Source organism: Suricata suricatta, chromosome 15 (assembly GCF_006229205.1).
Source record: "Suricata suricatta isolate VVHF042 chromosome 15, meerkat_22Aug2017_6uvM2_HiC, whole genome shotgun sequence".
NCBI lineage: Eukaryota > Metazoa > Chordata > Mammalia > Carnivora > Herpestidae > Suricata > Suricata suricatta.
In genome coordinates, this window is record NC_043714.1 from 49818009 (window position 1) to 49827596 (window position 9588).

The window sequence follows — 9588 nt, forward strand, 5'->3', positions numbered from 1 at the left end:
TTTCTATGTGTGCTCAAACAATACAATGGTACTCACATGTTTTCTTTGACATTTCACTAAATTAAATTCAATTCAACCTAAATGTTAGAGAAGTATGTGGGATTATAAACTTAAAAATTAATATTGAATAGTGTTTCTAGGAACTCTGCAGATTATTAAGTATTAGCATTAAATATTACCTCACTTTGTGTCTAGAGTTAACCTATTTCATCAGAAATTATTGAGAGCAATAATGTATTTTTAGCTACATAGTCTATGTTCCTAGGGCAAATGCCCTTCCTTCCAGAACACAGAGGTAGACAACTTCAATGAGCCTATACTTCTATCATTCTTTACTTCTTTATACCATTCACATTGTGTGTTCAAATGCTTACCTCCTTGTAAAAGCCAACTGCCTTCTTCTTACTCTTCATCAAAATTATTACTATAAGGGTAGTAATATCCTTATATTACTATATTACTTAAGCTTGCTTGCTTGTTTTGTTTTTCCATTTTAAATTTCTGCATATTTTGAATTTTTATCCAAGATATGCATGTGTATAGTTAACTTAAATCATTCTATTAATCAACACTTTCCTCCTCTCTTAGTGCTCCCCCATTATTTAATTTTCAGAGGAAACCATTTTATTTTTTTGTTATTTTTAACTTATCTACATATTTCTAAACAACATGGCTTTACTGCTATGTTTTAATCTATGAAGTTTAGATATTTTTTCATGTCATCTTCCTTGAGATGAGGATTTAGCATTCATTTTTGTTTGAAAGCATTCATCCTACTGCCTGTCTCTGTCCCCCCTACCTATATATTTTTACCCTGGACTCTTCCCCCCCCAATATAGTTATTTCATGTTTCGTTAAGTCAATATTCAATGTTTGAATAAGGAGTTAAACAACATTTCCTGGAGAGCCACATACTATATTGGGATTAATTTTACTTTCCTTTTATTAGAGTTCATTATTTTGTTTTCTTTTTCTTTGATCAGTGATTTTATATATATAATTCTTTGGTTAGTAGTTTTATATATATAATTAAATATATTCTTAAATTTCAGCCACTTTTAATTGGGTATATCCCTCAAAATACAACCAGACATAGTAGGTATTCTACCAATTTCATTTTACTTGAAGAAATCTCTCTTGGAGTTGTTTGACTTTTCCCAATTTCTTATATTTTCCTATAGCCTGTATCTTTTATTTCTTGGTTTATGCTCCTATTTGGTATAACACATCTTCTAGCAGTTTACTGAGAGGTTCACAGAAGCTCAATTTTCATGACTTTAGATGTCTGAAATGTCTATTTCCCCTCACAGTCAATTAGTGGTCAGAGTATAGAATTCTAGGTTAGAAAGCTCAGTATTTTAAAAGTCATCACTTCAATGTCTCATAGGTTCCAGAGCTGCTATTGAGAATTCTAAAGGCATTCTAATACCTGACTCTTCTTTGTACTTTCTCTTTGGAGGTGGGTGGAGTTTTCTCTTTGCTCCCAGTGTTCAGAAAAATGTATGATAATTGACTTCAGTATGGATCAATTTTTTCCAGTGTGCTGAGGCAGACAACATTCATCAGGACCCTCCATCTGCAAACTCCTGTCATTCAGTTCCGGGAACATTTTATGGAGTATTCTTTGTTGGTTTCCTCTACTCTACTGTGTACATTCCCTCTTTGGAAATCCTTTTATTTGGGTCTTAGACTTCTTGGATTGGTTCTCTATTTGTGTATCTTTCCTAGTTTCTGTTTGTCTTTTTACTCGATTCTCTGAAAGTTTCTGCAGTGTTATTCTCCAGTCTTTCTATTGAGATTTGGATTCCTGCATTATTTTCTTTTTTAACTATAAAAGCTCTGCAAAAAAATTATGAATACTTTCACTTCCTTTTAAAAATAGATATTTGCATCATAGCTATACTATTTATCTCTTATACATAACAGGATGACTTTTTAAAGTGAAAGTTTTTTCCTCCCTTAATAGTCTCCATTCCCTGGTTTATTTGTCTGGTGATCTTTATTGCTCTTTTTTTCCAAAAATAAAGCCATTGAAAATTTGATTGCAAGTTTGCTTGTCAACTGTGGGCTTTGCTTTTGGTGGTCTGCCCTTTTGTTGAATTTCTGATGCTCAGTGCCTTTATTCTTTCCTTTTGGGCTGGTCACTTCACCCAAAGTAAACTTCCTATCTCTTGCCTGAAGGTTAGAGACCTGGCTTTCATAGTTCTGGGAGCTGAATGACTGGTCTAATTAAGAAACATTTTTAAGTTGTGAAGCTGAAAATTATCTCTCAGACCATCAGATTCAGATCTGTCAAGATCAGAATCTTGATTCCTGTTTCCAGGATAGGCTCACTTAATATGCTCAGGCTTCAGAAAAAACTCAACCAAAAAGACTCATAATACCAACAAAAGCTTACATTTCATTTCATCATTTGATTTTTTTTTTTACCATTACCTAAATATGAAGAATATAAATAGGATCACAAGCTTTCCCCCATCAACAGTTCATTTCTGTTTCCTGGTAGTTGCTGCATTACTGATCTTTTCAAAGTCATCATTCCAATAGTGCTTGCTCTCTCTCTTTCTACTCCTAATGCCCACTCTAGATACACCCTATATAAAAGATCATTGTGAGAATTATAAGTGTTAAAACACCCAATGAATATGAAATGAGGTGGAGAACAAATGCATTATGGAACACATTTCAGTTGTGCCAGTAGGTCTTAGCATTTCTGACTTAATAAGTTAATTCCTCTTCTAAGACTAACAAAGTGATGCAGCATGTAACAAAAAGCATCAACTTCAGGGCCAACAATCCAGACTTGGTTTTGAGTCTCCAAACAATTACTTGCTTACTATGTGACCCTAGTGAAATTATTCAGCTCCATGCAATGGGGATGAAAATAACTTGTTTCAGGTTGGTTTGAACATTATGGACAATGTCTACAATGTACCCGGTACAAAGCAATCACTCAGTAAAGTGAAGCTACAAATGTTTTTATCCAAATACTCTGTTTTGATAGCCAAAATGCCACAGATAGTGCTGTAGCAAAACAATAGAGGTATCTGGCCATGGCAAATGAAAAAGTATAGTAAAAATGAGTCTAAACACAGAAAATTACTTGAAAACTACTTGCTTAAGAAATAGATCCCACATCCTCCTTTCTGCTCTAATGTGCAGGGCAGTTGCAGACTTCATCTCCAGGAGATGACTGAAAATACTTCTCTGAAGTGGGTAAAATAGAGGGTCTCTGGAGTAGGGGATGTCAGAGACACTGCTATCCCTACCATCACACTAAAAACGTGGAGACTAAATCCACATTTACTGACTGAATGGTAAGATTTCATCCCACCTGCCCTCGTTCCCACTCACAAAACTAGTCTTGTTTTTCTACTGTAATCAAATGTTTATTCCTATCATTTGGGCCCTGCACTTCCACCTTGTTTCTTGAATGAAAGCACGTCTTATACATTCTTAACTAATATTTACCAACCACCTACTATATTCCAGCCACTGTTAGATGTCAATGGAACCAAAATAAGCAACAAGACAGACCAAGGCCTGCCCCATTGAACTTAGAGTTTAATGGTAAAGTCTTACCTTTAATAAGCACTTGAAATAAACAATAAGGGGACAGATCTTACCATCTTATTCAAAAGTTTCCATTTTTAAAGTTTATTTATTTTGAGAGAGAAAGAAAGAAAGAGAGAGAGGGAGAGAGAGCATGTGTGTGTGAGCAGGAGAGGGGCAGAGAGAGAGAGTGAGAGAGAGAGAATCCCAAGCAGGCTCTGCACTGTCAGTGCAGAGTCCAATGTGGGGCTTAAATTCATGAACTACAAAATCATGACCTGAGCCAAAATCAAGAGTCAGACGCCTGACTGAGCCACCCAGGGCCCTCCAAACTTTTCTGTGTTATATCTACTAAAAATATGTTTTATTAAAGAATATTTATATTCCTTTTCATTTTATAGTCAACATTAACCTAAAGTACCTCTTCCACCTCCCAGATTGCACTGTCCTTCAAGTAGACTGGCATTGTTCTTTCCCAAGAGCATTCATTTGGTTCTCTCCCTCTCTAACTACAACCTCCTCCCTGCCATTTGCCTTCTGCCCCCAACTCTCCTGATCTTTCGGAGTTCTATTCCATTGTCACCCATTTAGCCTTGTTTTGACATCACTTGCCTTTGCTACTCATGTCAGGAAAAAAAGCTGTTCCTCTTCTTCCAGATTAATACTGCTACTTTTACTCTAGGAATATTCCATACTCTTCAGATGCAGTATTCTCACTCTTCCAGTCATTTCTGGACTGGCTCTGTTGGCACACTCTCATCTGTCTTTGCATGTGCACAGATTTTTTCTCACTATTGACAATTTTCCAATTACCACAGACAACACATGGAGCCAGTCTTCTTTCCCTCAGATTTTCATGTTCAGACAGCCAATGCATATTTATTGTCCATGGTTTTGATTTCTCCTACAACACACTCTTCTTTAGTCTTTGTCATATATATTTTTCAAACTCTTCCCCAAAAATTCTTAGAGGGGACTATTGACTTCCAACTAAATCCAATGGACTTCTCCAGGCCTTTCTTCTTGGCTTTGGCCTTTTTAACATTTCCGCAGCACATAATCATGTCAACCTTCTGAAACCCACATAATGGCTGGCTTCTGTGAACTTCCAGGATGATCTTCCATTTGTCAGACTATTCCTTCATCAGACTCTTCCCTATCTTGTTTCAGTTCTTAACTTATCCTTCACTCTCAAGTTTTCCAAGTGGATCATGATATAAAGTATGTCAAGGCTTGACTGAAGTTTGGAATGTTTTGCTTAAGCAAAATTGTATAGGTTTCTGTACAGAAGGATCATTCTGAGGGTTTGATATTCTAATGTGCATTATGAATAGCCAAGAAAAAGTAAACATTTTACAAATGTAATTATTCTCAGGATCTTTCAATGGTACACCTCATGTCAATAGTGTTTGAGAAACACATTTTGGAAAATGCTGCTTATTATTGTGAGTTCTAATGTCTCACCTTCATTCAATTTTGTACCAGAAACTAAACGTGGGATATTCCTACTTGGATATACCATTAACTTAGTCGGTCAAGAACTTACTAACTCAGTAGATCTAAAATTCTACTCAGTAGGTGACCATTATCTTCTAACCCATGATCTCTTCTCAGTTTTCTTTTCTGCACCAGTGTCACCACAATTTTCTTATTCCAACTCAAAACCTCAGCATCATCTTTGGATTTTCCTTCTTTATCATTCTCTTTACCATTCATTCATCTTTTAATTATTCATTAGATATTTCTTGAACTTGTATGTACTGCAACTTCCTAGTCCAAATTCTTACAGCCTTAGATCTGGAAATCATCCTAACTGGCCCTGAGGTGTCAAGTTTTTCCTCATACTAATCCATGCAAAACAACCACTTTTGTCAAAATACTAATTTGATCACATCACTGCCCTTCTTAGAATCTTCAGCCAACTTCTTGTTATCTTTTAAAGAAAGTCTGAACCATTACCTGAGACTTTTAAGATTAATGTCTCTGTTGACCTTCCCCCATCTAGTTCCTTGTTTTACTATTTACGTCAGCTAAATAGACCTCACTATTCTAAGACTGTGGAAGCATTTCCAGCTCTGAACCACTCATTAGTGATTGGTCTTGCATTACTTTAGGCATTATTTTCAAAAATCATAGATCATAAAATCATGTTTTTTGGTGTTTAGATGAAATTCTTTCTTATTTTCATTTATTTGCGTGAAGATCACATCTATATTATAGTCCTTAATTTTCTCTTCTTAAGGAAGTAATGATCTCTGTAAGATATTCCTATACTCTTATATCAGTTATTCATTATTATGTAACACAGTATCTCAAGCTTAATTGCTTATAACAAAAGTGGTTTATTTGTTCACGATTCTGTGGGCCAGGAATTCAAGCAGGCTGAAGTTTCTTCTCTGTCAAAAGTCATGGTGTCAGCGGTGAAGGGGGTGGGGCCTGGGATAGCTGGAGATCTAAAATGGTCTCATTCACGTGTCTCACAGTTATTTCTGGTTCCTGATGAGGGACTCAGATAAGGCTGTTATTGGGGACCTTCGTTTTTCTCCACAGAGATCTCTCTATGTGGCTGCTTGGGCTTGCTCACAGCATAGTGCCTGACTTCCCAGAAGGTGAATTATAAGAAGCAAAGATAGAACTTGTCTTACTTTTAAGGCTTGGCCTCAGAAGTCAAAGCATTGTAGCTCCCATTAAGCATGATAAGTACTAAGGCTAGCCCAAATTCAATGGGAGAGGAAATAGAGTCTACCTCCTAATAGTAGCAAGGCCACATTGCAAAAGAGCATGTGGAATGGGTGATATTGCTGTAGCTCTCTTGCTTTCTTTGGGAAAACAACTAATTTACACTAATGTTCTTTCTAGTTTTCTAAAAGAACATATGGAAACCTTCAAACATATGTAATAATAGAGAAAACAGTGCGATGTATTCCATGTATGCATTTTCTTAGATTCTGTATTTGTCTCTTGACATCCATTGATCATGAGGTCAATTATATTAACTATATTTTCTTTTCTGTATTCTTGACATTCTGGCTTTTTTGGGGGGGCCTTACAGACTTGGGAGAGATTGCCCCTTCCAGAGTTAGCTAATTCCTAGAGGTGGTAAGCAATTTACTTGTGAGCTTGCTCTCATACACAAGGCAACAACCTCCTTATCAAACTTTTACACACCAAGCCAAAATTTCTCCTGCCCTAAATTATCCCAGGAACATGTATCAAATGTCCAAAGCCTGCCAGAATTATTTAAACTGGCCAAACCTAGACTGTTTACCCTGTTCTGTCTTACGTTTTCCATGGAAACCCTAATAAACACTCTGGCACAGACTTCCCCCTTGCTCCTGTTTTCTGGACCACCCTGGTGCTTCCCCTGTGTTGCATGACTGCCTTCTCCTCTTGAAAAATGTAAGTAATAAAAATTTCTTTCAATGGCACTAGCCTCTCTGTGGTGGTACTCAGTCACCACATAAATTAAAATCCTGTGGGCCAAACAAGACAGTATGCATCAACCTCAAGTTGAATAATTCAGCAGTTATCAACTCATGGCCAATATTGTTTCCTCAATATATCTACACTTTTTACCTTGCCACCTCTAAAAGATTTAGAAGCAAATTCCAGATATCATATAATTTCATCTGTGAATATTTCATTGTGTGTGTATATTTGTATGTATGTATAAATATATATATGTATACATACTTTTCTTCAGCTATAACCATAATATCATTATCACAGCAAGTAATATTTTTAGTATCATAAATAATAATGAAATATTGACATGTTGAAATGTTTTAAATTTCCTCATAAAAGTTTTGTTTATTTATTAATTTATTTTTATTTTAGAGAGAGAGACAGCACATGAGGATGAGAGAAGGGCATAGAAAGAGAGAGAGAGAAAGAGAGAGAGAGAGAGAGGGAGAGAATCTTAAGCAGGTTCCATGCACAGTGCAGAACCTGGTGCAGGGTTTGATCCCATGACCCTGAGATCATGACCTGAGCTGGAATCAGGATTTGGATGCTCAGCCGATGGAGCCACCCAAGTGCCACAACAAGCTTTTTTTTTTCTTATAGTTTATTGTTTAAATTCGGATCCAAATGAATTTTATACATTGTAGTTCATTGTTATGTCTTTTTATTTTGTTTATAGGTAGATTTCTTTGCTGTATATTTTTTATTTGCAATTTTTCTTCCTCCCTGTCTCTTCCTGCTCTTTCCTTCCCTCTCTCTTCCTTGCTCCACTTTTCCCTTTCTCTTTGATATTGTTGTTGAAGAAAAACATCAGTTGGTTTTCCCTGCAGAGTCCCTACTCTCCTCTTTTTGCATACATTCCCATGGTGCCATTTAACATGTTCCTTCATCCCCTTAATTTCCTACTAATTGGCAGTTAGATATAGAAGCATCAAAATAATTGGGCTTGATTTCTTTTAGCAAGAGTTCTTCATAGGTAGACATCTCTGAGGATGTACATAATGTCTATTGGTCTCACTCTCAGTGCTCTTAGCAGCCATTAATGATTATTGCTTATAGCTATTAATTTATTAGGGACTGTATAATAGTGATGACTTCATCATTTCTTCATTGTTTATTCGCTGGCAGGTTTCAATAAAGTAAACCTTCTCAACATCAATTATTTCCTTTCTCTGATGTATATTCCATTCGCAAGAGAATAATGATCAATGAATTTTTAAAGTATCATTTTGAATTAATAAATTCAAATATATTGGATTTGTGTCAATCCATTACAGTTAATATCCTTATTGATGTTCAGAGACCCAAGTCAATAGGTCAAGTTGACATCTCAGTCTCTCTGACATGACTCCAATAGTTTTTGATAATTTCCTTGCTATCTGGCTGACAAAATATTCAAAGCTCAACAGCACATTTCCTGTTTCAGAACTGGAATCAGAGGAGGAGCCAAGATGGCGGAGAGGAAGGGAGCTCTGTAAACTTCGTCTGCCCCATCGATCGGACAGAGAAGGATATTACTCTCATCTGGAAGAGCGGAAGGAGAAAATACGGACTCCAGAAGTAAGAGAACCTGAAGGACAACTGAGTGAGTGAGTGCGAACTGGGGAGATTGGAAAACGGGCCAGCCTGAGACGGGCAGGGGAGGTGGCAGCCCCAGCCCAATGCGGGACAAGTGTGGGGAGCCCAAGAGACAAAGGGAAGAGACAGAGAGACTGAACACGCTCATAGTATTGTCTCTGGGGAAGAGGTAAAGAACACTTAACGGCGCTTGAAGAGAGAAGCTCACTCCATAGATAACTGCTGGGTAGCCTAAATCCCGAACCCAGGTGGCACAAGAGAAGGAACAGCTTCCAGCCTAGCGCCATCTTGGCAAGGAGTTGGCGACCGCAGCAGCAGCGGTGTCAGGGGTGCTCACTTCGACCTTGGTTTTGGGAGTGGGAGCACGCACCTCATTTCCACTGCGCATCTCACCCCCAGCATTGGCTGCATGAACCCTGAATCCTGGGTGCCAACAGGGAAAAAATAGCCCCCACCTCTGAGTGATCCCAGCAGAGAGTTGGCGGCAGTGGAGACCTGGGCCTGCGCTCAGGCTGCAGGAGCTCCAGGCTCATTTCCAGCAGCTCCCAGCGCCACCTCCGGCAACAGCTACGCCCTCATTCCTCTCCCAACTCTAACGCAATCCCCACTGGGGTTTGAGTCTGTGACAGTGCGCACATACTTCACGTCCTGCTGTGCATCTCACCTCAGGCAGGGGCAGCCAAAATCCCAGCCTGAGCCAAGATAAACCGATTCCTCCCCCTAAGAAGCCAGCAACCAAAAAAAAACATCTCATCTGGGGTAGCATAAAAAGTGCATGGACTGGAACTTGAACTGAGGCGGGCCTGGAAAATACAACTCAACCGTGGCAAAAGGAGATCGGACTCATTAGAGTGCCTAGTGTTCGTAGTTCAGCAGAGCTTGGCGTGCCGCCTAGCTAATCTCTGCAGACACCAAGGCAGAGCCTCAGAGAGCAGCCTCCGGGACCTACTACACCAAACCACGCCCATCCATAAGGGGGAGCTGCTGGGTTTTTTT